The 27,452-nt window shown below is 39.9% G+C and overlaps 1 long non-coding RNA gene across 1 annotated transcript; it reads left to right on the top strand.

Moving 5' to 3' along the window:
- The first annotated feature begins 16,098 nt into the window (after positions 1-16,098).
- LOC128835451 (uncharacterized) lies at positions 16,099-23,485 on the top strand. The gene is made up of 4 exons (XR_008444656.1): positions 16,099-16,155; positions 18,241-18,297; positions 20,235-20,327; positions 23,357-23,485. It is a non-coding gene; the product is annotated as an uncharacterized LOC128835451 (long non-coding RNA).
- Positions 23,486-27,452: the final 3,967 nt, after the last annotated feature.

Raw genomic sequence — 27,452 nt, 5'->3', positions numbered from 1 at the left:
CAGCTACTTAGTAACAATTGCCCAATTTTCATCCTCACGTCCTTTTATTGCAAATTGCTTGAGCAGGTGGTTGCCATACAGCTCTCTTCCTTTTACAGAAGTATAATACATTTGATTGTTTTCAATCTGGTTTTAGATCAGCCCACTATGCAGGGATTGCTCTATTTAAGGTCTCCAATGATTTATTCCTTGCCAACTCCTTCCCCCTGCTAGACTGCTCTCAGTGTCAGGTCTGATTGGTCGACCTGTCCACTTTTAACACAGGTGACCACTCTGTTCTTCTCCATGGATTTCTTGTGGCCAGTGTTCTCTACTATATCTCTACTTCGATATAACGCTGTCCTCGGGAGCCAAAAAATCTTATTGCATTATAGGCGAAATTGCATTATATCGAACTTGCTTTGATCCACTGGAGTGCGCAGCCCCCCCCTCACGCCCCCCCTCCACCCCCCGGAACACTGCTTTACCGCATTATATCCAAATTCGTGTTATATCAGGTCACGTTATATCGGGGTAGAGGTGTACTTTATTTTCAAAAGGTATGAAGAAATGAAATTGTAGGTGCTTGCTTCCAGTTTTGGACAGCCTTTTTTCCATGCTATTTCTCCTTTAATGTGTCCCAGCTCCCCACCCCCCTCAACTTTTCCGTTTACTCTACCTCACTTCCCAGGTTCTCTCAGTTGTGAGCCTGAAAACTGCTGATCAAAAGGTTTGACTTTTCAGAACATGTCACATCTGGACAAATTGTCGTTCTGACTGTCCTATCCCTGTCCGCGCTAAGCAGAAGTGTGGATATTTTCTGGTAGAAACTTAGAAATTTTGCTTCTTAGATAACCAAGCTTCAGTGCCAAGTAATAGGATTTTTGTATGTGAACTTCTGCTTGTGTAAGGTATTGAATTTTTTGGCCAGGAAACTGAAATCTTTCATTTATCCACAGGGTAGGTCTACAGTGCAGGAAGCATCAGTATAAACTTCCCCACATTGCCCTACCAATGTATTTCAATCATGACTGGAGGAAACCACCTCTGGGGGTGAATGTTCTCCATGCCCATTCAGTACTTGCCTTCTTTGCTGATGCTGCTACAGAAAGAGCCAGTTAATGCTAAATATATCTGTGGCTTTTGTGCTATGTCCACAATCCAGTTTTCATATGACAGAGACTGCTGAACTCATTGTACATAGTCCACTAAACAGATGGCAACTGTTTTGATCACTATCCCCCTGGGCTGGATTCAGATTGGTAATCAAGAGAATATCCCATCACATTCCCTGAGTCATCTAGTCCTTTACAGACACCTCTCAAACCTCCACCCCCATTTCTATGATTGTGAGTAAATATGTTTTGCATGTCGGCAATACAGCTTATATAATGCAATTCTTTTCCAGCCCCATATATTTATTTTGAATGTGAATTTTTCTTTGTTTTAAATCATATTCAGGAATTGATCAGAAGTGGTGATCTTAGCAGTGTTGCGACCTATCTTCCCCTTAGCACTTTTAATGGGGAATATTGAAAATTAAACTACACTAGTGGGGTGGGGGTGGGGGGAATTGGACGGCTAATCCCCCAGAAATAATTTTGGTTAAAATTCCCTCGAGTCCCTTGAATTTTTTAGATGCTGAGCCAGGGCTGACTTTCTTCCCTGATGTGTTTAATCTTCACTTTCTTGTAAGTAGTCTACAGTCAAAAATTCTTAGCGTTCACCTTCACGCTCTTCAGAAGGAGGGTGTGCAGCACTTTGTAAAAATGAGGCCTTTTAAGGTGACTCAAAAAGGTCAGTTTTGAAAATCTTGCTCTCAGTCTCCAAGGTTATCAGTCTGCATTTTTTGTGAGCAGTAAATTCACAAAAAGAAGAACACCTTTCCCTTTCAACTTTCTCCATGTCAGTTTGGCAAACATGATTTTTTTTACTCTGTATTTTGTATGGAAGTGAATTTATAAAATGTCTGCTTTAGTTTAATAATAATAGCTTCAGCTAACCTACTGTCTTGGATGACCCAATGGACATATGAATACAGACACCATGGCTGTTAAAGGAATAGCACCACTGATAGGGCCAGGAGATTGACACAATAAGCAGTTCTGGCATATTCCAGCCAGTAGAGGGCATTGATAGTCAAATACACAAGCCTAAAAGCTCTGGGAATAGTGTTGTTAACTGTGGATGCAGATCCAGCATGGCAGTGAATAGAAATGTTTTTATAGAGTTGGGAACAAAATGACATTTGTGTTATTTATAATTTTGTTTTCATTTTTAACTTGTGCTCCTCCATAGACCCTTGAGAAAAGTTCTGTATGAATGAACTAGCCACATGCAGTAAGCCTCCATACTACAATAAAATGCACTGTTATGCAGTGTCCTTTATATTATCATAAAGCAATTTACAACAAGGGTCAGTGGCAAACCATAGAGAAATGTTTAAGGTGACATGGGAACAGAACAAATGACTCAGAGGCTAGGAAGGAGGGGAATAATAAAGGCCCAGGTACTGTACACAGGAGCAGTGAAACCATGACACCATCTATGGAGAACTGTGGATGGGAGGTAAGAGAGGAAGCTGCAAATGGAATGAGTGTGCAGGGAATATAGGGCTCTGAGGTTCAGTAAAGGAGAAGCAATATGTAACCTGTCACTCAATAGGTGAAAACAACTCATGGTACTTAAATGTACCTTCCCACCTCAATGCGCTGTTCACAAGGTTCATGGGACTTTAATGCAGACGGAAAAAATTCCGAGAAAACATATTTCGGGGGACGATGGCTGGGTCCCTAACTGAAGAACTATGGTCACAACCCGAGTTAGTGGCAGAGTTAGAATCTTGGCTCCCAGTCTAACCACTAGACACCACTGCTTTCTTTAGGTACATCTCTCCAAAATGCCATGTCCCACAATACCATCACAAGAGACAGCTTCGCTGAACTGCTGCTTCCAAGAATAATATAAAATTATGGTGACACCCACTAGTATCAAGTGCCTGTAGCTACAGTGGACGGTTGGGGGATGGGGGGGCAGTTGGTGCTAGGTGCCAACAATTTAATCCATCTTAACCAAATCATCCTTTCTCTGAAACAAAACATACCCTGCTATAGATTCAAATGATATTAATGATCAATATACATTTTTTGTGACTAAAAGAGGTCTGAGGAAATGTTGCCATAAGAGAGTGTTTAGTTGTGTAGCCTTTGTTTCCCTATGCAAGCAAGTGACTGTTTCATCTAGCAACCTGAGTTGAATAGCCAGTCCTTTTGGTCTTTCAAAGGCTGTGAATACAGTAAGAGTACTCAACCCTTCTGAAGATATGCAAATGCATGCATTTAAAAGATTTACATTCATCCTTCACAGGCCTCAGAAATATAAATATGAAATATCCAGAACCTTGTCACTTCAGTAATAATTAAGCTGATGGCCTATTATGTTCGATTGCAAATCAATATAGTATCTTTTGGTGCCACTTGAGTTCTTGAGGGTTGGCTTGAGGCCAGCACTAGTTATACAATTGAAGAGCTGCAGCTGCATCTAAAACTTCTCTGCCATTTCCATTCAAAAAGAATAGACTGGTAACAATGGTGGCCAGCCTCTTCATAGTAATTGTGTGCAAGTACACATTTTGAAATAGTGTTTTTGTTCAGCAGGTGCTGTTATTTTAGTTTAATTTGAATTCTGAAATATGGAGGAGAGAAGGGGCCTAATCTTAACAGTATCTAACCTACAGCTGTTCAGAACAGGACAGCAAACAGCATATGTTGCTTAGATGAAAATCATAATTGCTCATTCTTCCTGGCATATTAGCAGACCAGTGCTGAGCCTCTGAAATTATCTAGCATTTTCAGGCTTTTTACTTTACAAAGTGATCTACAATGCTTTGGAAGAACAATTCTAGAACATCTGACTGTAAGTTTTCCCACAAGAAACTACTTTGGGTTTTCATCACAAATTACAGTATGGGTAGTTCACACAAGACAGCGTCAAGCAGCACTGGCCTTTAGATCTACCACTGTAACACCAATACAAAGTCTAGCTTATCTTAATCCATGTTGCTTCAGATATAAGTGTGATGGTTCATTGCTGAAGATGAGAAAAATAATGATTTCTTTGACAAATTTTGCCTTTTGTCCTGTCTGCAGAAAGTCCACAATGAGATCACGATTTTCTGGAGTGGGTGTGTTGTTCAAAATAGTCTGCTGAAGTTTTTCACCAACTTTAATTATTCTGTGGCTTGCTGTTTGGAATTTGAAAACTGAGATGTGGTGCTTATATATCCTTTTAATTTGCTTTCTGTGCATCTTTGAGCATGAGAGGTCAACATTAAGTTTCCATCAGCATATGCTAGTAAAAGTTTTCTATGCTTTCTAACAGAGAAGAAGTGTGGTCAGTGTCAAAGGCCAACATTTTCAAACCTGTGTGCCCAAAGCCAGGCTCCTAAACCCATATTTACGCATCTACATAAAAAGATCTGATTTTCAAAGGTGCTGATTAAGGCCCCAGCCCTGAAAAGAACATGCTGTGGTATTGGAAATTGGACCTTAAAGTATGCTATCTCCCCGGATATGTAGTCTGGAGGAGGGGGCTGTAGAAACCTATATTCTGTTATGTAGGGACAGTTGTAACTGTGTTATTGAATACAAATGATGTCTTTCAAGCATCTCAGACCCTGTGTAAAAGTGCTAAAGAACATACTTTAAAGCTGGGTAAAATTTTTCAGCCAAAACTTTTTTTCATAGAAAAATGCAGGTTCACATTGATGAAAAACTTTCATGAATTCATATCAACTTTGCCAAATTGCTTTTGGTTGATTTAAAAAAAATCCAGGAAAAAAGTCTAAATGTTTCGTTTTGACATTTTCTAAACAAAATGGTTCAATGTTTTTATTCCAAATGACTATTTGTTTAGAAATTAATTTCATTTTCTTTAATTAAAAACAAAGTAAACTAAGCATTTTATTTTCTTCAACCTGAAATAAAATTGTTTTCAAATTTCAGTTCACTGAAACGTTTGAAAAATTTTCATTTTGGGTCAATCTGAAGCAATTAGTTCTCCCATTTTTTGGTACAGCCAGTGAATTGAATAATCGGTTATTTACACAATTCTAATCTGCAGAGTGAATGGTCTGGGACTATTCACAGGATGTAAAGTTACTTAAGTCATTGCAGGATTAGGGTCTGTTAAGGCTGATTCCCCACTCTGGCACTTCAAGTGCAGAAGGTGGGGGCCCGCAAGGATTCTAAAAATGAATACTGGCCACTCCAGGCTTGTATTAAACTCCCAAGGTTACAGCTTCTCTCTGACCTTGGATGGGTAGATGCTGCTACCACCCAAGTGCAAAAAACCTCTTGGGACTCAGGAAGGCGCACTGGGGAATTCCTCCCTGTGAGGTACCCTAAAGCCCTTTCACCCCTCTCCAGGGAAGAGCTGAGAAAAAAAACAAAGGAAATCTGCTGTTGCCACCAGCTAGTTAAACAACATATGCATAAGTCTCTTAGGACACAAAAAACCCAATCCCGTTCTTAAAAAAGATAAAATTTATTAAAAACAAAAAGAAAGAAAATACATCTGGAACTTAGGCTATTGCTAGATTTAAAAAGAGCAAATGCAATAATTAAACATCAAGAATGGTTTTCTTGAGGTCAAGCTTAATGGTTACTAGCAAAACAAAAGCATTTGGGGATTAGCACAGAGGAGTCCACAAACCAATAAGAAATAACCCTAAACGTGTCTTCCTAGATATTCCCTGATTTACTTACATATCTGGGGTTTCAGATAAGCAATTCCTAGGTATGATTTGATGATTTTTCATACCTGGTTTAGCTTCTTACAGCATTGCTGCTCTGTGTCTCCTCTCTCCAGAGAACAACAACAGAAAGACAAAGGGAAAGTTTCCCCTCCCAATTTTAAAAGGTTCTAGCCCTCCCATTGGTTCTTTTGGTCAGGTGCCCACTCCCTTCCTTTTACCTATGAGATTTTTAACCCTTTACAGGTAAAGCAAGTAGAGAACAGCTACTAACAGGGATTTTATATCTAACTAGCTGGCTGGGTGTCCATAAAAGGGAGCTACCGCCCATCCTCCTTCATTTATCACAGGGCCTATGTGAAATCACTGGAAGCTGCATGTGCTCAGTGTAGTTATGAAATTCAGGGCACTTTTATTTATGTGCCTAAAGTTCTGATCCTGAGCTCAACCTGGGTGGTCTCGTGTGCCTTCCTCTAGATCATTTCAGAATTAGAATCTGAGCATGGATTTAGGAGCTTAGCTTTGGTCACCTAGGTTTGAAAAAATTTGGCCTAAGTGAATTCATTCAAAAAGGTGAATGAATATTCATGAAGAATATACATATTTTGTATTATTTGCCCATTTATAGTCAGGGGGTTATGGAAAAATAGAGCAGTTTTTGGAGTTCTGTCAAATCCATCAAATGATTTCTACCCGTGATTCCATTTAGATCAACTCCTGAAAAGGTGAGAGGCGTGCATAAATACTACTGCTGTGCTAGTCAGCCCCACTGAGGAAGTTGGTTTTGAACTAACCTCTTGGGGGAAACAGAAAATAATACACTTGCAATTCAACACTCAAACAAAACCAGAAAATAAAGTTTATTCATGATATATTTCCCTGGAAACCCAGGGTTTATACTGTTAGCAATGTAAAAGGGAAAGCATAGAATACATGTGACAGGCACCATCTGCCTTTGAGGAAATAAATTCTGTTAAAAAAAAATCAAGATGCCTTTTTCTTAAAACTCTGCAAGAAACACACAAAGTTGAAATAGAGAATAAGTAACAGTGGGAGATAGTTTAGACAGTCTGCATGTGTCTGTGTTCACTGGACCTTAAAAACTGAAGTGTTGGCTATTCTGCTTGGACATCAGGGGCCAAACTGTAGCATTTAGATACTGATCAAAAGAGCCTAATGCAGAGGGGAGTCTTCACTATACTTTATGCTGACTCAGCTGATGGGGTTGAACCATTCTTGGGACCCATGTGAGGGGCCACGGGGCTGGCAGAGTACTTGCCTCCCTCCTTTGGGGTGCCATGTGCCTCTGTGGATATGCTGAGGAGCCCTCCTTCCCTTAAGCACAGGTTCTGCAGCTTGAGCAGGTCTTTGTTATGCAAGTGTGGAAGGCTCTTTGTTTCCTCTGCCTCCCTCCCCCCGTCCCGAATCACCCAATCATGTAAGGGCCTTTCACAATGTGACCGTACAGAACTGTATCATGTTTTCATATAAGGGGGTTTGCCCCAGCCTCCTTGGGAAAAAATGTTCCCTACCTACACTGTCAGGTGAAGCATTCTATACACTGGTATGTGAACACTCTTCACCTCAGAGGTAGCTGTGCTTCAGAGGGTGCTGCATGTATATAGCTATAAAGCACTGTGTGATCCTTCAGGATGAAAGCTGTTAAGTTTTTATATGAAATATTTCAGCTTATAGGATCTTCTTTTTTTCCTTGTCTTCTAAAAGGAATATGGTCTGTAATTTTGAAGAATACTGGCATAGGGCCAAATACTAGTTGGCTTCACTGCAAAGGTGCTTCCTTATTCTCCCAGCCCACTGCGTATCCGGTACCTCTCTTATCGCTGCCCCCTGGTGCTGTAGTAACCCTTATGGAATTGGCTGGGAGGAAAGAACATAGAATATTCATGCTCCCCTCATTCTTGTTACATTCTGTTGGGCTATGGAATGGGTCTTTCTGCTCTTCCACTCTGTTTCTCACGTTGTAGAGGATGAGGGTTGGGTGGGGAGTAGAATGACAAATTTTTGCCCTGGCAGGCCTATCTTTTCTTCCAGCTGGCAGCACCATCAAGTCAGCTGGGAGATCCATCTTTGGGCGGGCAACCATACTAAAGTTCTCCACAGGTGACCATCCATCAGAAACTGAGATGATTTCCCTCCCCGCCAACTTTCTTTTCCATTTATGGACTCAGGGAGGTACTGCATGTGCATGATACCTCTCTAAGTTCACCTCTCCGATTAAGGGGAGGTGGAGTCACAGATTCTGTCCCTGGATATAGGACCTAGCTGTTATGTGGGTGTGAACTCCTCTAGATAAGAGAGGTGTTCTTGTGTGTGTCGCACAAGCAGGCTGTGCAGCTTCAGCCTGCATCTGTACTACAGAGGGATCAGAGCCAGTACTTGGCCCATTAAATGGATTTAATAGTTAACAAATACTTAAGCTTTGCTTTGGTGCCATTTCCTGACTTTTATACTCTTGGAAATTACCCTTTAAATGTAGAGATGCATAGCTCCCGAATCGCCAGTCCACAGGCGCGGCAAACTGCTCCCATGGCTACGAGGCAGGAGTGACCTTCAATCCAGCGTTTGTGTTTGGGAAACTTATTTGGCTGATTTGATTGTACCCTCGCAGCTGGTGTTCACGCGCTCAAGAGATGGGTTCGTTATCTTATGTGCATGTATACTGCCTGGCTCTTCTATGCGCAAGAATGTAACCACTAAGAAGAGTTGTAAACAAAGTAAGGAGAGAAATAAAAACCCCAGGAAAAGTTTTCCTGGGAGGCTTTTTGCAAGAGGCTTGTAAAGCTCTCTAGCTACCACAGACCTGGCGTTCTGTTTCCTTTCCTGCGTCGTCACCACATTTAAATATAGATTATTGGAAATTAAAAAGGGAAAAACAACTAGGGATGAACGTTTGGGTATGAGCATCATGGATTCCATAAATTTCATGGAGGTTCTATTCTTTTAAAATATATCCTCAATTTCTGACATGTTGGGATTGTTTGCTTCCAGGTGTGAGTGGGTGGGAAAACAACCGTACGAACTATTAGGAGCCTCAAGAGAATTGTCTTAGTGCTGCCCATCAGGCTATTATCATCATATAATAGTTCCACACATCGAGAAGTCAGTGGGAGTTTTGTATTAATGAAGGGTCTTTAGGTTCTTGCACCTATTGAAGTCATTGGGAAATGAAATGAAGCAAAACAAAAATCCCATCTTTATAAATAGAGGCACATAGGTTTATAGAGGTATAAGTGAGTGGCAACCTCACCCCAAACAACACAGTTCACTCACATAGTCAAAATAAAGTTGCCACTCCTGGCTTATTAACAAAACAATAATTTCAAAATATTCCTTTTCCAGCAGGATGAGCAGTTTCCCAGAAGGCTGGGTGGTTCAGACAAACACTGCCACCCTGTTACTAAAGGTACAGGCTATGTACTCCGTGGTACAATTTCAGTTTCAGGGGGAACAACATCATTTTGTTCTTCATGAGACTATTTCTAACTCTCTGTGTCTGCTATGTTAATGATTATATTGTGCATCTACCTTAGAAAATTATGGGTGCACTCTAACTGAGGTTTGTAAGGGGAACAACAGATTAGCCAGTGTGTTGGAGGGTGCAGGATACAGGAGCATTAAATATTTAGGTGATCTGAGCTACCATTAAACTGATAGATGCTGCCATTTGAAATGGAGCACTGCCTATCGTATTCCATGTTTCTGGGATCAATGATATCTTAGCATAATTATATCACTACTGGATATGCTGCTTGGCTACATTGTGCTGATGCAAAGAGATTTGGGGCTTCGTGTTACTGTTGATACATGTATGACAGTTTTCCCTGTCTTTTTTTCCAAGGAAAGCCCGGCAAACCTAGAACACATAACTAGATAAATTGATTTTGGCAATTCAAAAGAATAATGGGAGCCAAAGGTTTTAGATATTTATACTGGAGATATATTAATCTCAGTATGTCCTATATAATTCCAGCAACATTTTAAACTTTCAACGTATAATCCAAGATCAACTTGTGTTTTCATTTTCTTCACCTTACCATTGTAATATTGATGTCATAGAATCATAGAATATCAGGGTTGGGAGGGACCTCATGAGGTCATCTAGTCCAACCCCCTGCTCAAAGCAGGACTAAATCATCCCAGCCAGGGCTTTGTCAAGCCTGACCTTAAAAACCTCTAAGGAAGGATATTCCACCACCTCCCTAGGTAACCCATTCCAGTGCTTCACCACCCTCCTAATGAAAAAGTTTTTTCCTAATATCCAACCTAAACCTCCCCCACTGCAACTTGAGACCATTACTCCTTGTTCTGTCATCTGCTACCACTGAGAACAGTCTAGATCCATCCTCTTTGGAACCCCCTTTCAGGTAGTTGAAAGCAGCTATCAAATCCCCCCTCATTCTTCTCTTCTGCAGACTAAACAATCCCAGTTCCCTCAGCCTCTCCTCATAAGTCATGTGCTCCAGCCACCTAATCATTTTTGTTGCCCTCTGCTGGACTCTTTCCAATTTTTCCACATCCTTCTTGTAGTGTGGGGCCCAAAACTGGACACAGTACTCCAGGTGAGGCCTCACCAATGTCGAATAGAGGGGAACGATCACGTCTCTCGATCTGCTGGCAATGCCCCTACTTATACAGCCCAAAATGCCGTTAGCCTTCTTGGCAACAAGGGCACACTGTTGATTCATATCCAGCTTCTCATCCATGGTAACCCCTAGATCCTTTTCTGCAGAACTGTTGCCTAGCCACTCGGTCCCTAGCCTGTAACAGTGAAAGGGAGTCTTCCATCCTAAGTGCAGGACTCTGCACTTGTCCTTGTTGAACCTCATCAGGTTTCTTTTGGCCCAATCCTCTAATTTGTCTAGGTCCCTCTGTATCCTATCCCTATCCTCCAGTGTATCTACCACTCCTCCCAGTTGAGTGTCATCTGCAAACTTGCTGAGAGTGCAGTCCACACCATTCTCCAGATCGTTAATGAAGATATTGAACAAAACCGGCCCCAGGACCAACCCTTGGGGCAATCCACTTGAAACCGGCTGCCAACTAGACATGGAGCCATTGATCACTACCCGTTGAGTCCAATGATCTAGCCAGCTTTCTATCCACCTTATAGTCCATTCATCCAGCCCATACTTCTTTAACTTGCTGGCAAGAATACTGTGGGAGACCGTATCAAAAGCTTTGCTAAAGTCAAGGTTTCCCTTCCAAGGAAACCATCCACTAGTTTCCCCTCATCCACAGACCCAGTTATCTCCTCATAGAAGGCAATTAGGTTAGTCAGGCATGTGTGTGTGTGTGTGTGTGTGTGTGTGTGCATGCACGCGTGCATTATAGGCGGGGTTGGTAGTGCCACTCATTATAATAATTATTAGACCGCATTTTCAGTTGCTTATAACTTTGGCAGACTTTAGCCATTTGCACTGACATTGTACGTGCTACATGTTGCCCTCAGGCTGAATGTTTTGGGAAAATTGCAGTAAAATTCATTGATCAATTTCTGTGAATGAGAAAGTATGTTGTTTTTTTCCATGTTAAAAATTGTTGGCAACCTTTTCTTTGAACAGCTCTAATGCCCTCATGCTTTGAAGAAGGGACTTGACATTTGGCTGGGAGGCAGCCTTCATGACAGAGATGTGTCTTTTGCCCTCCCCATAAAAAATCCACCCAAATTTGTCCAAGTTGTAAACTTTTGAAAAATTGGAGTTCACACATGCTCACTTGAGACTTCTGCAGTTTTAGCAGCTAACATCTAAGATGACTCCAATTCTCGAGCTTCTCACAGCTCATGGTCTCTGCTAGGCTCCTTGGGCTTGGCTCCTCAGTTGCAGAAAATAACTAAGTGATGGTCTCTCCAAAGCCCCTCATGCCACCAAAATGAGACACTCACAGTAAATTGTGCAGATCTTTGATCTTCCATCTCCAGTATTACATGAGGAATGAAGTAAAAGTGATGTTTAAATTATCATTACCAAGCATCTGATTTAACTCCTCACTAAGATGAATGGGATAGGTCCTCACTACCTATTGTTACAGACTCTCTGAAGACCCATCTCTGCATTAGTTATACTCTGTTCACTTCTGCAGCCTTAACAGCTAGAGACTTACTTAATTTTTTGAATCTGAGATTCAGGAGAACGGGATAGGAGGTTGGGAGAGCTGCTAGAGTACTGTACCATCACGTCCCAGCTCAATCTGAGCCTTGTTTGGCTTGAAATATATATGGCATTAAAGTTTGCACCTTTGTATTTTTAAAATGACCTTTGAATTGACATGTATAGTACCTGGTTATACATGATAGTTGTTGAAACAAACCCAATAAATATCTACTTTTTACTAATGCAGCTCTTAGGAACGGGAGTTTATAATGGAGTGAGAAATGGATGTTGAATTACATTTTAAATATGACCGAAGAGAAAAGGAACTAAATAAAATGCAGCAGATCGATATTATTTGAACAAAAGTAACATAGCCAATACTGAGTCTACTAAGTATGAGGAGTGAGAGCCGAGCCTCAACGCTGGTTCTTTACACCGCATAAAAGGGTTAGGGGGCATAAAGGGACCCCAAAAGCTGTAGGTCCAGCCAGGGGAAGATTTGCCCAAAGTAGCCATGGTGGAGACAGCCATAAGGCTGCCCTCCACAGACCCCCTCACAAGCCCTGGCATACGCAGTGTGCCACCTGTGGGTCTGGATGTGTGAGGGCTGTGGACAAAGCGCAGAGCACTGCTGCAGTGCTGCAGCCCATTGGGGAGGCTTCCATAACTCATACAGCCCACAGGACTAAGTAATGCCAAGGGCTTCTCCCGGCCGCTATAGCAGCCCAGGATTTGAAGGGGCCTCCAAGCCCCTGTAGCAGTGCAGGACCTCTCAGGGTACATCTACACTGCAAAAAAAAAACAGAAGAAAAGAAAAAAAAAACCCAACCCGCAGCAGCAAGTCTCAGAGCCTGGATCAAATGAAGCAGACTCTCAGGGCTTGTGCTAAGTGGCCAAAAATAGAAGTGTAGATGTTCAGGCTCTGACTGGAGCCCAGGCTCCAAGCCCCCACCCCACCATTAGGTTTCAGAGCCCAGCTCCAGCCTAAGATCAAACGTCTACACTGCTATTTTTAGCCCCATAGTGTAAGCCCAAGTCAGCTGATCTGGGCTTTGAGACTCACTGCCTGGGTCTCTTTTTGCAGTGTAGACACACCAGTAGAGGCATCGTACCAACTCTCATACAAGCTGTTGCTTTTCAGATTAAGATAACAAATTATGATTGTGATATTATAATAACTCTGACATGCTGTGTTCATCATTTCATCCTAGATTCCTTTCTGTTCTCTGTATAATCTGTTATTTTTTAAAAAATATAGTGATAGGTCCAAATCCCAGATCCAAACACCCCCAAAATACTGGTGATTTTAGAACCCAAACCAGGATCTGGATCCATATTTCACAGCTGGATCCAACTAGTGTAAAGGATTGCACTGAAACTGTTTCCTAATGCTCCCAAACTTCGGGGAATATGTGACTAAAAGAGATGTCAGGCAAAATCTCTAAGGACTGTAGGATATGAGGGGATGAAATCTGTAATTCCTTGTAGCCACAGAATATATGGGATAGAACAGGATACTTCTCAAAGAAAAGCCATAGATTAGCTTTAAATATAAAGACAGTTAATCCTTCTAGTAAAAGACAGTGGATGAATAACTTTCAGCCAACATTCTAGAAACAGAAGACTGAAGACAGCCCTATTGCAGCCCCAGAATTGATACCACTGTGTGTGGATTTCAGTAGTTCTGTACAACAGGGTCAGTCTGTATGCTACAGCTTCCCTTTTCTCGCTCAGTCATTCTCCCTCTCTCCTTCTCTAGCAGAAGTCTCCAGCTGGCCTGGGAGGCTTATCACCTCTATCTGGTTATTAACAGTCCATTTGCTTAAGTACCTATCATAATTACCTTCTATGGTTCCTCTGAGAGACATCTAATTTAAGGAATTCTAGCAAAAGTTCTGGTCTGACTGATGACCAGACAGTCACGTATGTGCCACCTGCTAGCAGTTCTTGAGCCAAAAAAGAGTTTGGGGAAGAGCTATCCCATACTATTCTGTTGTTTAAAATCTGTGTTTCCTGTCTATCTCTTCTCTTTTCCCCTTTTAAATAAATATCCTTTCAGTCCATTTCTTCTTTCTCTATTAGCACTAGTGCTGGAGTCCAACACAAGCCATTGCGCCTTGTACAACCCACTTAAATCATTGGGTTAAATGCATGGATTATAAACAAAGGCACAACTTGGCCTGTTGTCTTAATTTGGCCCAGAATAGTCTAGCGAGCACTATCAGTAAATGTTCCTCAAAGACCTCTATTTAAATAATATCATTATATTATTATTTTAATATAGAGCATACATTTTAAGGATGATGTGAGATATGACCCTGTTTGGTGCCGTGTGATTTTACACCAGATTGCAGAAACTGTTTTCTCACAGAAAAAATTATCATCCCGCCTTATTTTGGGATGATGTAAAACCATTCTGCACGTTCACCTCCGACATAATTCTGCAGAGCAGCACAAAGGATTTACTCCCTTAATATAATATGCTATGATCTGAAGATCCTTAGTATGTCACATGGCATTTGAATAAGTTGGTTTTGCTTCATAGAGGTTTGTAAGAATTTTCCTTTCAGTTTCAGTTTCTGAGAAGTCACATCCCCCATTTTATGATGAGTTTCAACCTGAATTCTCCAAGTGAAACCTTGAAATGGTAAATTTCTCCTGGTTTCACATCAAAACCGTACAACCATGAGTTTCACATAGTTTTTACTAAACCACAAATCAGCCCATGTTTGATCAAAACTGCCACCAGGTTAGCAAAAAATGGTTCCTTGAAATTGTAACTGTTTCACAAACCTGCTCTGAGTTCTTGGATTTGTAACAAAACTAGAAATTATAGATGCACCAGAATTCCAAAGTTTGCATCCAAAGATAAGGAGGACAAGCACCTTAGAGATTAACAAATTTATTTGAGCATAAGCTTTCGTGGGCTACAGCCCACTTCATCGGATGCATAGAATGGAAGATAGTTTCCCAAAGTTCTGGAATGTTAAGCTCCAGGGTAGTTTGTTTGTTTGTTTGCCTGGCTCAGCTGATTATAGACAGGGACCAGATGTAAAATTAGGATTTACAAATCCAGAAGTGATCTGACCTAAGGTTTTAGTTTGGCCCTTTCTCTACTGAAAATTGGAAAAGTTTCCCATAGTTTTGAATTGCTTGAAAATGTTTTGCACTATTCTAAATTAATCAAGTACCCAATTTCTGGAAATCCAGACAATGTGCTCTTTAACAATGTAGATTTCTATGTTAAAGAACAAATTTTGTGTATATGTGTACACACTGTACATTCACTAAAATAAAATCCTATTGACCCCGTTCTTTTATCCAAATCTCTTGTGAGGCCTCAATAAAGGCCTGATCCAAAGCCCACTGAAATCAATAGAAAGATACTTGTTTACTTGAGGTTTCAGAGTAGCAGCTGTGTTAGTCTGTATCTGCAAAAAGAACAGGAGTACTTGTGGCACCTTAGAGACTAACAAATTTATTTGAGCATAAGCCGACTTCATTGGATGCATAGACTGGAACATATAGCAAGAAGATATTTGTACATGTTCTCTGTATGTATAAATATCTTCTTGCTGTATGTTCCAGTCTATGCATTCGATGAAGAGGGCTGTAGCCCACAAAAGCTTATGCTCAAATAAATCTGTTAGTCTCTAAGGTGCCACAAGTACTCCTGTTCTTTTTGTTTACTTCAGTGGACTTTAAATCAGGCCCTAACTCCTCTGATTACCTCAAATCCTATTTATGCAATTTTATTTTCTGTCCCAGGAAACAATATTCTTGTGCCATGTCAGTCTGAATGGACTCTCTTAAAAAAGTACTGCACACTTTTCGACTGATATTTTCAATATGTTACTAGATATTTACCTTCCAGATGTGACTATAATGACTGATTGTAGTCATTTAAAACCACCAAGAAAACTGTCATTATGCTTAAGTTTTCCATTTTGAAAAATATACCGAATACCATCATTCAAAGTTGTACCAAAATGCAACTGCAGTAAATTTCAGCCTCTAATCAGCAAAGCCTTATCTCATCACTCATATCTTCAGTGTAACAGTAAAATAAATACAGCAGATGGAAAGCAGGTTTTGGACCAAGGGAGAAGGCAATAATACAACTGTCAGGATGGATGGGTGCCGTAAAAATGTTCTTTGACAGGGCATTATATAATTTGCACTTCCTTTGTAAACTTTATCTTGATATTTCCAAAAATAGGAGCTTAAACTGGAAACTGACACAAGTTAAGCTGGAGAGGTGTGAACAGCACTGCTATGGCAACATTAAATGTTGGGTATGTAAAGAGGCAGGTAAGACCCCTGTGGATCGTCAAATGCCAAATTAGATATTATAATGAATGGTAATTGGTTAAATTATTAATCATTCTATTGCTTAGCCCACAGTAACTAAATGGCCTTGCAGTTGCTATATAATTACCGGGTGACTGATGATCTGTTTTCTTTCTTTATAGGCTTATAGCAAAGGTGTAAAGTCTAATCTTGTCACAACATAGAAAGAATTGTAGAGCATCTTTACAAATCAAAGTTCTTCTGTAGTGCTGATTCCTTGACTCCCATTGATTTAAAGGGGACTTGAAGCTGTTCAGTATCTCACAGGACTGGCCTCCAAGTCACCCGAAAAGAAAGCAGTGGTGAATTATAATACTGTGCAATAGAAAGTTGATCTTGTATTTCAGGCATTGGACTCAGACCTAGTGTACGTGTACACACTCAGGAAAGTTAAGGCAAATCAACTGAAGGTGTGAAGTCAATGGGTTGTTCACTGTAACTTAATCCTCCTTGGAGTTACAGCAAACTAATAAGAACAGATATAACTTAGAGAATTTTTTACTTCTAAATGAAAGCATCCACATGGGGTTTAACACACTTTAACTTATGTGCATTGACTTTACACCATTAGGTGATTCACCTTAACATTCCTGAGTATCCCCTGTAGACGTGCCCTTCAGAGATCTAGATTCGCTTCTTGAGTCTGCTGCATATTTCCTATGTGAACTGGATCGCTCTGTGCCTCAGTTCCCCATCTGTAAAGTGTACATAATAATACTTCCTTTCCCCCACTCTTTGTCCATCTTGTCTATTTAAACTGGAAGGCCTGGTAATTGTCTCTTTCTATGTATGTGTACAGCAAATACATTTTACTTGTATAATGAGGCCCCTATCTGAGTTGGGGTCCATTAGGTGCTTCTGCAATAAAAATAAGAACATAACATAAGAATGGCCATACTGGGTCAGACCAATGGTCCATCTAGCCCAGAGTCCTGTCTTCTTATAGTAGCCAATGCCAGGTGCTTCAGAGGGAATGAACAGAACAGGCAATCGTCGAGTGATTCATCCCCTGTCACCCATCCCAACTTTTGGCAGTCAGAGACGAGGGACACCCAGAGTTTGGGGTTGCATCCCGGAGCATTGTGACTAATAGCATTGATGGACCTATCCCCCATGAACTTCTCTATTTCTTTTTTTGAACCCTGTTATAGTTTTGGCTTTCATAACATCCCCTGGCAACAAGTTCCACAGAGTGATTGTGTGATCTGTGAAGAAGTACTTTCTTTGTTTTAAACCCGATGCCTGTTAATTTCATTGGGTGACCCCTGGTTCTTGTGTTATGTGAAGGAGTAAATAACAACTTCTTATTCACTTTCTCCAAACCATTTATGATTTTAGAGACCTCTATCATATCCTCCCTTAGTCATCTCTTTTCCAAGCTGAACAGTCTTTTTTCTCTCTTCTCATATGAAAGTTGTTCCATATCCCTAATAATTTTTGTTGCCCTTCTCTGTACCTTTTACAATTCGAATGTATCTTTTTTTGAGATGGTGTCACCAGAACTGCACTCAATATTCAAGGGGTGGGAGTACCCTGGATTTATATAGTGGCATTATTATATTTTCTGTCTCACTATCTGTCCCTTTCCTAATGGTTCCTGCCATTCTGTTAGCTTTTTGGACTGCTGCTGCACATTGAGCAGATGTTTCCAGAGAACTATCCACAATGACTCCAACATCTATTTATTGAGTGGTAACAGCTAATTTAGATCCCATAATTTTGTTTGTATTGTTTGGGATTATGTTTTCCAGTGTGCAGTACTTTGCATTTATCAGTATTGGTAATACTAATGCTAAGTGCCTTATACTGCATTTACTCCTCTAACACTTGTTGATTGTAACATAGTACATCAGGTTTAATACTGGACATGGGATGAAAGGCTTGTATGAAATAAGAACTGACCCAAAACTTGACAATGAAGTGACTTGGGCATGGTCCTGAATCAGTGGTGAGGTGATGCAATCAAGTCCCAGATCTGTGTAGGCCTTTGAATTTACTTGTAAAACAGTCTCAAATTTGTGCTCTTTTTTGTTGTTTTTTTTTAAGGAAAAATTACACGAAAAGGAAAAAAAATAGACTCTTGAAAAAATTTCCTGAATACGGGTAAGTAAAAATATCCATGGTGAGCTTTAAATGGAAAAACTTCAAAAATCTTTTTTGTGCTAAATCTGTTTCACTCATTATACAAATATGCATAAAATAAAAACACCTAAACCAAGACTGTTGACACATACACTTAAGAGTTACTGCCGAAGAACACCAGTTTCAAGATTTCTAGCTTTTAATACTGCTAAGGTAATAATATCTGGCATTAAAAAGTAAGCCAAACCTACTATGCAAAGTCTGTGACTTCTAATAACTGCTTGGTGTACCCATACTTAAAAATGGTAACATATTTCCCTTACTCCTAGTCTCAAAAGGAAACATTCGGAGACTGATAATGTGCCCATTTGATATGAGAAGAAATAGTTTGTTTTTTACATTACCTAAGAGATTTGAAGTTACCGGGAATCAACCCTGTGGTGCTCGATTCATCGGGGGTTGATTTACTGGGTCTAGTGAAGACCCGCTAAATCGACTGCAGATTGCTCTCCCATTGACTCACAGTACTTCACAGGAAGTACACAACTCCACATAGCTGGAGTTGCGTAACTGAGGTCAATTTACCCCCGTAGTGTAGACAAGGCCATAGTTCAGTCCATCACTATTCAGCAAAGCACTTATGCCTATATTAACAAACAGAAACTCAGAGCTATAGTACAATGTGTAAATAATTGATCTTCATTTCTGTTGGAAACCATTTTAAAAAGACACAGCAAGAAGTACTGAACATATGTACTTCATGCTGGTACTTAACTGGTTATGTATATTTGTTTGACAGGATGAGGAACAAGTTCCTTACCCACCCTGCTAATTAAATGTAGTTATAATCAAAATACTTCTAAAGCCACAGGCACTTCTGTCATTATATCATCTGATGCACTATCAGTGGTGGAGGAAAATATCAAATGACTGAAGTAATCATATTTCAATATGAGAAAACAGGACAAGGTCCACTCAAGATGTGTGATGACTTAAAGAAAGACAGAACCATTTGAATTAAGTTCTTAGTGTTCATTTTCACTTAGTTTTGGAAAGAGCTTACTCCGAATCAACAGTAAGCAACACCAGTCCCAATATGAATCACTATATATTGTCTGTTGTTAGAGGTAATAGGATATCCAGGAGTTAAACCTGACAACAATAAGATAAAATACATATAACAGAAACCTCTTGTCTTCAGCACAAAAATACCACACAAAGACTAAATCAGGCTGATGCCTGATATTAACCAACATGAATATATCTGTTTTATAAATTAATGAGACTGAAGATCCATCACATTTCAAATTAAAATAATATTTTGCCATACATTTTCAGTTAGCTGGCAGGATTTGCATTTTGCAAATTTCTATTAAGATATAGGACCCTGAAAAGTTCACTTTTGTTTGTTTGTCTTTAAAAACCCCAAATGCATTCCTTTCTAAGGTGGTATCCCACTAGGAAATAACAAAAGATATGTAGGTTATATTTTATAACAGACAAACAAAGCATTTAAAAAAAAATACTGGGCTTCTTTCTTTCCTAGCCATTAAAGTATATTTTTGCTATGCAGACCATGAGGCCTTTTTCTACATGTTTTACAGTTTAAAAAAATGCTAACTTTTCTTGATTGTCAATATTGTGCATTGCAAACTTTGGAAATCAAAAGATCTGCTTTTCCAGAATGATTCAATTGACATTCCCCCCCCATCTCTAGACTTTCAGAAAGTTGAGAGTATTGATTAAACATCTGGTATTTTGGTAGGTTTCCCGTCTCTTTAAAAGAACAGCTCTCAAATGATTTGGAGACTCCAGTGACACAACAGAGGAGCTTGCTGTTTCTCATTTTAGTTATAACTGTACAGATTTTTGAAAAAAAAAAAAAAAAATTCTTACAGCCAAGTTGTATTTTATATGTATTAAATAACTTCTCCCAGTGGTATTTCTTTTCATATTAGACTGTCATGACATTAATCATCTGAATGAGACTAAAAGGGGAAGATTCTTCTTGAAAACATGACAACACGCTGATTTAAATGAAGATGTTAACAGTAAGAATTATTACTGTATTATATAACATAGCAACTCCCAGTTTTGTATAATTTTTAATATTTTTTTAAATAAATATAAATGAGGGTATAGAGAGGACAGAGAGAAAACCTCTCTTATCCTCCTCTGTCAGCTGTTCCATTGCATGAGATGACAGCTCTTTTCCAAGAGGCACTGTTGGATTGTTTAGCCCTTCAAACCCTCCAATTGGCTGACTATTGCTGGATGATTTACAAAAGGTGTAACCAAGCAAAGTCATTTAGAAGTCTCTTGTAGGGGGGGGGAGGTGCTGAGTTACGTACCAGGGGTGAAATCTTTTCCTTGTTGAAGTCTTCCATTGACTTCAATAGGGCCAGGATTTCACTCCAGGCATATAAAGATGTTTCAGTTTCTATCATTAGACTATATCGATACTTTTAGGGGACTTAAAGGAGCTTTCAGTGCTGTTTCTGCTGCAGCCATTGGAGTGCTTTACAAACCCCTCTGTTGCTGCAGTCATCTAGTTATGACACAATCAGTGAATCTAGGCCATATGGTTTTAGGCAATGTTCTGAGTTAGATAACGTAATCTAAGCAAAGAAAATAAGGGTAGTTAGAATCATCTAGTTGATCACCTTACTCCCACAGAATTGTTCCTTATACTGGTAAGGCTCCATAGATCTAGAACCTAGGCCTGCAGAGCTATTAGGTAGCTAGCAGCCTCAAGCTGCCACCCGTGGTAGTTGTAACTAGTTTGCTCTCCACTTCTCATCACCCACTGCGGACATAGACCCTGGGATGTCCTGCCTCAAGAGTTTGACAGATAGCAGCTTCATGGCTCCTGATTGGCTCCCTACCCTATATAAACTCAGGGGTGGTTCAGGACATGTCCAGGCAATATTGTGGTTTTTCTGTAGCTGCTGTTAGTTTCTGCTCCTGAGTTCTTGGCTTTGACCTCAGCTTGATTTGGACTTTGCCTCCTGACTTGAACCCAGAAACTTGGCTCAGACTCTGACACTTGGTATTGACCCTGCCCTGGATCTCCATGACTATGAACTCCCCTGTTACTCCTAGCTTCAGGTTTGTCCCTGCTCTGACCCTTGGGCTTGACTGCCAATGTTGGGATCCTGACAACAGGGAACATTATGTTTTAGATCATATTCCATCTACCTAGGTTTCTATTCCATGCTCATCACTCTAGTATCATATTCTTAAAAAGGGATGTGGACAGTCCTCCACTAGACAAAAATATGTATGTTTTATGTATGCAGCCAATTAACACATTTTCAGGGCCACAATTCCCTCATTTTAAAGGTGTACAAGTGTCTACATCACCACAACTTTCAGTACCAGGCACCCTTGCTTGCAGTCTCAGTAAGTAAGCCCAGGACTGAATGGATCGCACTAAGTCTTAGCAGTTGTTCCTCTAGTTCAACTTGGTGCACATTGGCAGGGCAATGTGAGGAAGCGTGCATTGCTGCTGCCTTACAGTGCTTTTTCTGCAGTTGTCTAGAGGACTGTAGTTTCCAGGGGTGTCAGACTGGGACCTCCAACTGTGCTTTAGTTATTTTCACTTGCCCTGAATGTGCTTTATTTCTGGAGCACTGAAGAGCACAGAAATAGCAGGAGGGAAATAAAATGCAGGGGGCCAAGTCTTGCTCTGTTACATGTGTAACAATGTAGTTAATTGGTATTTACACTACAGTAACTAAGAGCAGTGATTGGCACACAGTTAACAAACAGACATTCTATTTTTAAGGCAATAGAGCTAATAATTCCCCCAAATTTCTCTAAAAAGTATCATTATTAATGGTCTGGATTTTCTGCTACGTCCCCCATTCTTAGAGCCTGGCTTCACAGCTGCTGCTGCTTCTATCTTCCTCTCCCCAGCATAATGAGATCCTTCCCACACTAGCACACTCATCCAGTACCTTTCCACATAGTTTAATTCTCCTTCTGTCTGACCTCCCATTAGTCTCTAGCCATACCTTCTAGCTGCATGTTACATTTGTCTTCCAGTCCAGTTCTTCTCTTCACTCCGGGTCAGTTCCCAGCAAAACCCACCTCCTCCTACCTGACTTCCAGCATTTAGGCCAGAACTTGTAAAAAGAAAGGTGGGTCACATCAGGTGCAAAGATGACAAGGGTTGGCTTTCTTTAAGAGTGAGATTTACAGCCGCAAAGAGTGAGACTTTCTAGGTGATGTATTAGGTCATTGCTAAAGACAGGGACTCTCATCTTTGGTCATTGGCGGCATCCAGTAGTCTAAGACTTCAATTCCAACCAGCACTTAATAGTTTATTTTAAAATGTACACTGCTTAATATTGCATGTGAAACACTTAAATGTCCTAATTCATACTAAAGTCTAGGGCATGTGAGAATTCTATATGCAATGCAAACCAATGGAGTCTAATAAAAATAACTATTTGCTAGTTGGAACAAAAACCTGGATGGTTGGAGATCCCTGAGGATATGAATTTGTCCAGTGTGGTTTAAATTTTGAACTGTATTTTTCAGATCCTGCAAACTTTTGATCAAGTCCTGCTCATTTTTTGGGTGAACTCATATTATTTTGACTGTCAACTATTCACACACACACAAACCCCCTCGTGTAGCCTCCTATCTCCTCTTGGGCACATATAGAACGTGGACCTGTAGTTTTCCTGGTTACCACAGTACACAAGCTTAGAAAGCAGCTTTCCAATCTCTAAACCCCGTGCCTGAAGCCTCAGATGTATTGCTGTCTGTTTCAGCGCCTGAATAAAAAATATTTTAAATCTTTATATATTTACTCAAAATAAGTCAGATAAGCTTAGTAATGTGTGTGAGGGTGAGACAGCATGCTAATGAGTGAGTCTCACACCTAGTGAATGAGACTTGACATGTCTGCGGGTATACCTCTTAGGGGCCTTGCTTCATCTCCCTCTGTTCCAGTGCAGTGCTAGCAACGTAAGCTGTTCTGGTGTGTGCTCTAATGCCTGGGGTCATGAGACCAACTCCCTGCTGCAAAGCAGTTTAACTCACTGTCTTTTATTTTTGCCTTTTTTTTCAGTCTGACACTATGTTGTGTCATGATGAAGTAGCACGGAGAAGCATGTGTGATGACAACAAGGGTTAGTGCTTTATTACAAATGACACTGAAGAGCCAGCACTACTTCCAGGAGCTGTGGAACAAACTGTATTAACTAGAGCTGGTCCAAAAAAAAAAAAAATTAACAAAAAGAGTTTTCTGTCACAAAATGCAGTTTCCTCAAAATAAAAATGTTTCACAGAAAGATGTTCATTTGGACAATATTTTCAATGTGAAAAAGTCTAAATGAATTGTTTTGACTTTTTCATTTCAATAAATGTTGAAATATTTCATTCTAATAAGGTACAAATGTTGTGGTGACTTTATCACTTTGATTTTGTTTTTAACTTAATATTATATTAAAATATTATTTTTTGAATTTTTTTATAATGTTATGACATTACTGTAATGTTTCTGAAACAATTATTTTCAGAATTTCCATTTCAGGAGAAATTTTGACTTTTTGTTCTGATTTAGAACAAAAACAAATTTTGAAATGTTGGAATTTCCCATGGAATAGAAATTCTGTCATCCAAGCAGCTCTAGTATTAACTCATTAAATGCTTTCTAATATAAGGTGTTCTTGGATTTGGAACTTGCTTCCCCTCTGTGTCTGCTGGGTTCTAGTTTTGGGGAGCTCTGATGTTGGAAAACAGCCATATTTTGCCAGGATTATCTGGGAGTATGATGGTTTTGCAGGATAGGGGAGGTTGGAATGGAAGATCTGAACTGAAAGATGTTGATGGGAGATTTGTTTCTTTGTAAGAACTATAGGTTTAGTCCTCATTTATTAAATGTGTATATATTTTATTGATTTCTCTGAGAGCATTAGAGTCACAATGAATACACTTAAATGCTTACATATAAATGCTTTATACTTTGATTTAGCCGTGCATATTTCAGGAGTGCTGCCTGAATATGAAGTCAAAATTTAAATTGTTCTGAAACAAAAATTGGTCTGATGTTACTTATTTGGGCAAGGGGGAAAGGTGTACTGCAGAAAAGGGTTAAGATGGGAACATTGACATCTCCTTCATTACCCAAGCAGCAATTTAGGCACCCAACTCCCTTAGGCTCCTTTGAAAATCAGCCGTAGATTCCCTGTCCCTTTTGACTACTAAAGAAGAGACACAGTAAAACCTGTTATTTGAAATTTATTTACTAACCTTTAAAATTCTTGTTTTGGTTTAGACACTCCAGGCAATGACACTCTAGCTATTTAGAAATATTTCTTATCAATTTTAAACTAAATTGTACAGAGTGCCAGCCCTCTCTGAAATATTACAACCATTCAAATGTGGCCATTTCTTGTAGCATTAGAAATCTTAAGAATTGGATCTGTATATTCTAGGCTGGAGATTACTTTCCCCAAACTCCAGATTTATGTTTATGTATGATTTATGTGCTGTATCTGAAACTAAAGTAAAAGCTGTGGCAAGTGTGGAACCCATATTAGCAAATAGCTCACCAAGCAACACTCACAAACAGTGCATCTATTATAATAATGGGATGGGAGAGAAGAGAAGAGATTCAGCATTAATACAATAATGCTAAGGATGGGCACACATTTCCTGTTTCTTTAGGGCCTGATACAAAGCCCAATGAAGTCTTTCCATTTTCTTCAGTGGGTTTTGGATTTAACCTTTCTGGAACAAATTGCTGAAAAGCCAAGAGCAAGCGTTCCAGAAGATCAAAGAATTTTATTCAGTTGACACCCCCTGTGCTTGATGTAGTCCAACTCAAATAATCTTCTTTTCAGGATCCTGAGTTCTGGAAAAGGTAAAAGGAAAACTATAGTGACTAGACTAGCAGAGAAAGTAAGAGTAGTAAGTCTAATTCCGGCATTTAGAGGAGTGTGGAGGATTATTACTATCGGTGGACGTTTCTCTTGTTCTCTGAATCTCTCTGACTCCAAAAACTGAACGGATCCTTCAAAAATCTGGCTAGCTACCAAGTACACAATCAAACATCTGTGAACCAGATGTCTATAGCATTACATCCAGCTGTGCTACTGCTGCTGCATCTGCAGAAGCCCGCACGTGTTCCTTTGGTCAGGGTATCTCGGGAACACAATCTGTAAGAATGAAAGCCCACAGTACAAGAAGGAACAACATGCATTTTACTTGCTGGTTTATTTTATTTTTGTTGCCACTTTACAATTCTCAACTGACTTTCCTGTAAGCTTGAACCCAGCATTCAGGTCAGGAACTGGTACAAAGAAAGGAAGTAGTGTTAGACTTTTCTCCATGGAGACTTGGGTTCAGATTCTGAGTAGGTCCCAAAAGAAAGTGAGTTTGGTCTCCTCCTGATCCTTAGACCTTATCTGTGTCACAAAATCACCACATGACTAGACAGTTTAAACACTCCTTATACTGAGTGGAGCCCCAAGTAGGAATTCCAGGACTTCTACTGCAGCAGACTACAACTCCCAAGTAAACCAAAAGTTAGGACACCACTGAGAACCCAACCAGCCCATCAGGACTTAAGAGCTTCCTAAGGAAACAGTAGGAGCCAAAGGCAATTATAAAATTACTCCAGGAAAATAACCTCAGGCTTTCCTGCTCCTTGTGCATAGGCCTGCAAGGCCTTAAGATCTAGGCTAGTGGTGCCTGTGGGAGCTAAGCTTTGAAAAGTGTTCATGCTGGGTAGGAAAGCAGTATTTTGCCTGTGGAAAATATTGCCTTATGCTGTTGTGAAAATACTGAGGGGGTAGGGAAGATTTTTCTCTCTGGATCTGGTGGAATCATAACCATTTTTGCCAATGGTGCACAGAACTCTGAGGAAAATACCACTTTTTAGACATCACCCCTGTAAGCTTACGAAAGACCTGTTTGCCTTCAGTTACTCAGTAGATGCGTAGCCTGCAAGCAACATCAGTTAGGAATTAAGGGCCTATACATTAATGTGACCCTAATAATTCCTTTTGAGTAGGAAAAGAAGACAATTTGAGAATTATTGTTTGAGTTGCCAAAACACTGAGAGACTGAGCAAGCTAAAGAGTGTTTTACCTGTCTGATATAAGCATAGGCTTCCTTGGCTAACACTCAGAAGCAAATTCAGGACTGGGTTGTCTTGTTACATAAAAAACATGCCAGCTGTGTCCTTGCATGCAAGATCCTCTTTTACTTCAAGCTGTATATTTTTGCAGGATTCTATTACAGTTGCCCCAGGTGCATGAAGACATGAACTGTATTTGTAACTCTTTAATCTCTTCTGCCATATGAAGACCTGAACTGTGATTCTATCAGGTGTCTCTCTGTCTTGAGAGATACAGCACTAGCACATTAGCAAAAAGGAAAGTAAAACTAACAGTTTTTGTTCAAGGAGCAGCAGTAGAAGAGGTGGTTAGATGCAGATGAATAAAAGTGGCTATTTTTTACACTGGCAGTGCTCTTTAAGTGTTTTATGTAATGCTTTTTCAATTACATTTATAATTCTACCACAAAAAAACAGAGTGCTAATTTCATGGTACGTTTCTTGGTGGTAACTGTGAATCTGTCCAAACTTAGCTGGCACATTTTTAATTTAAAAACTGCCTCTCATATTTTCCAAAGTACAGTTACCCCAATAATTCCCAAGCAAATGTTTGCATTTTTATTCATAAGAAAAAAGCATTGTTATTAAATAAAATCTTTTTCCTTGTCTGATGACACACCTAAAAAGTTTGCGGACGATACCAACCTGGAGGGGTTGCAAGTGCTTTGGAGGATAGGATTAAAATTCAAAACATTTTCATCTGGACAAAATAGGTTGAAATTCAATAAGGACAAATGCAAAGTATGCCACTTAAGAAGGAATAATCAGTTGCACACATACAAAATGGGAAATGACTGTCTAGGAAGGAGTACTGCGGAAAGGGATCTAGGGGTCATAGTGGAATACAAGCTAAATATGAGTCAACAGTGTAACATTGTTGCAAAAAAAAGCAAACATCATTCTGGGCTGTATTAACAGGAGTATTGTAAGCAAGACACGAGAAGTAATTCTTCCACTCTACTCCACGCTAACCAGGCCTCAACTGGAATATTGAGTCCAGTTCTGGGCACCACATTTCAGGAAAGATGTGGACAAATTGGAG

Source organism: Malaclemys terrapin, chromosome 4, assembly GCF_027887155.1.
Source record: "Malaclemys terrapin pileata isolate rMalTer1 chromosome 4, rMalTer1.hap1, whole genome shotgun sequence".
Classification (NCBI taxonomy): domain Eukaryota; kingdom Metazoa; phylum Chordata; order Testudines; family Emydidae; genus Malaclemys; species Malaclemys terrapin.
This window is presented reverse-complemented; position numbering and strand designations above follow the sequence as displayed.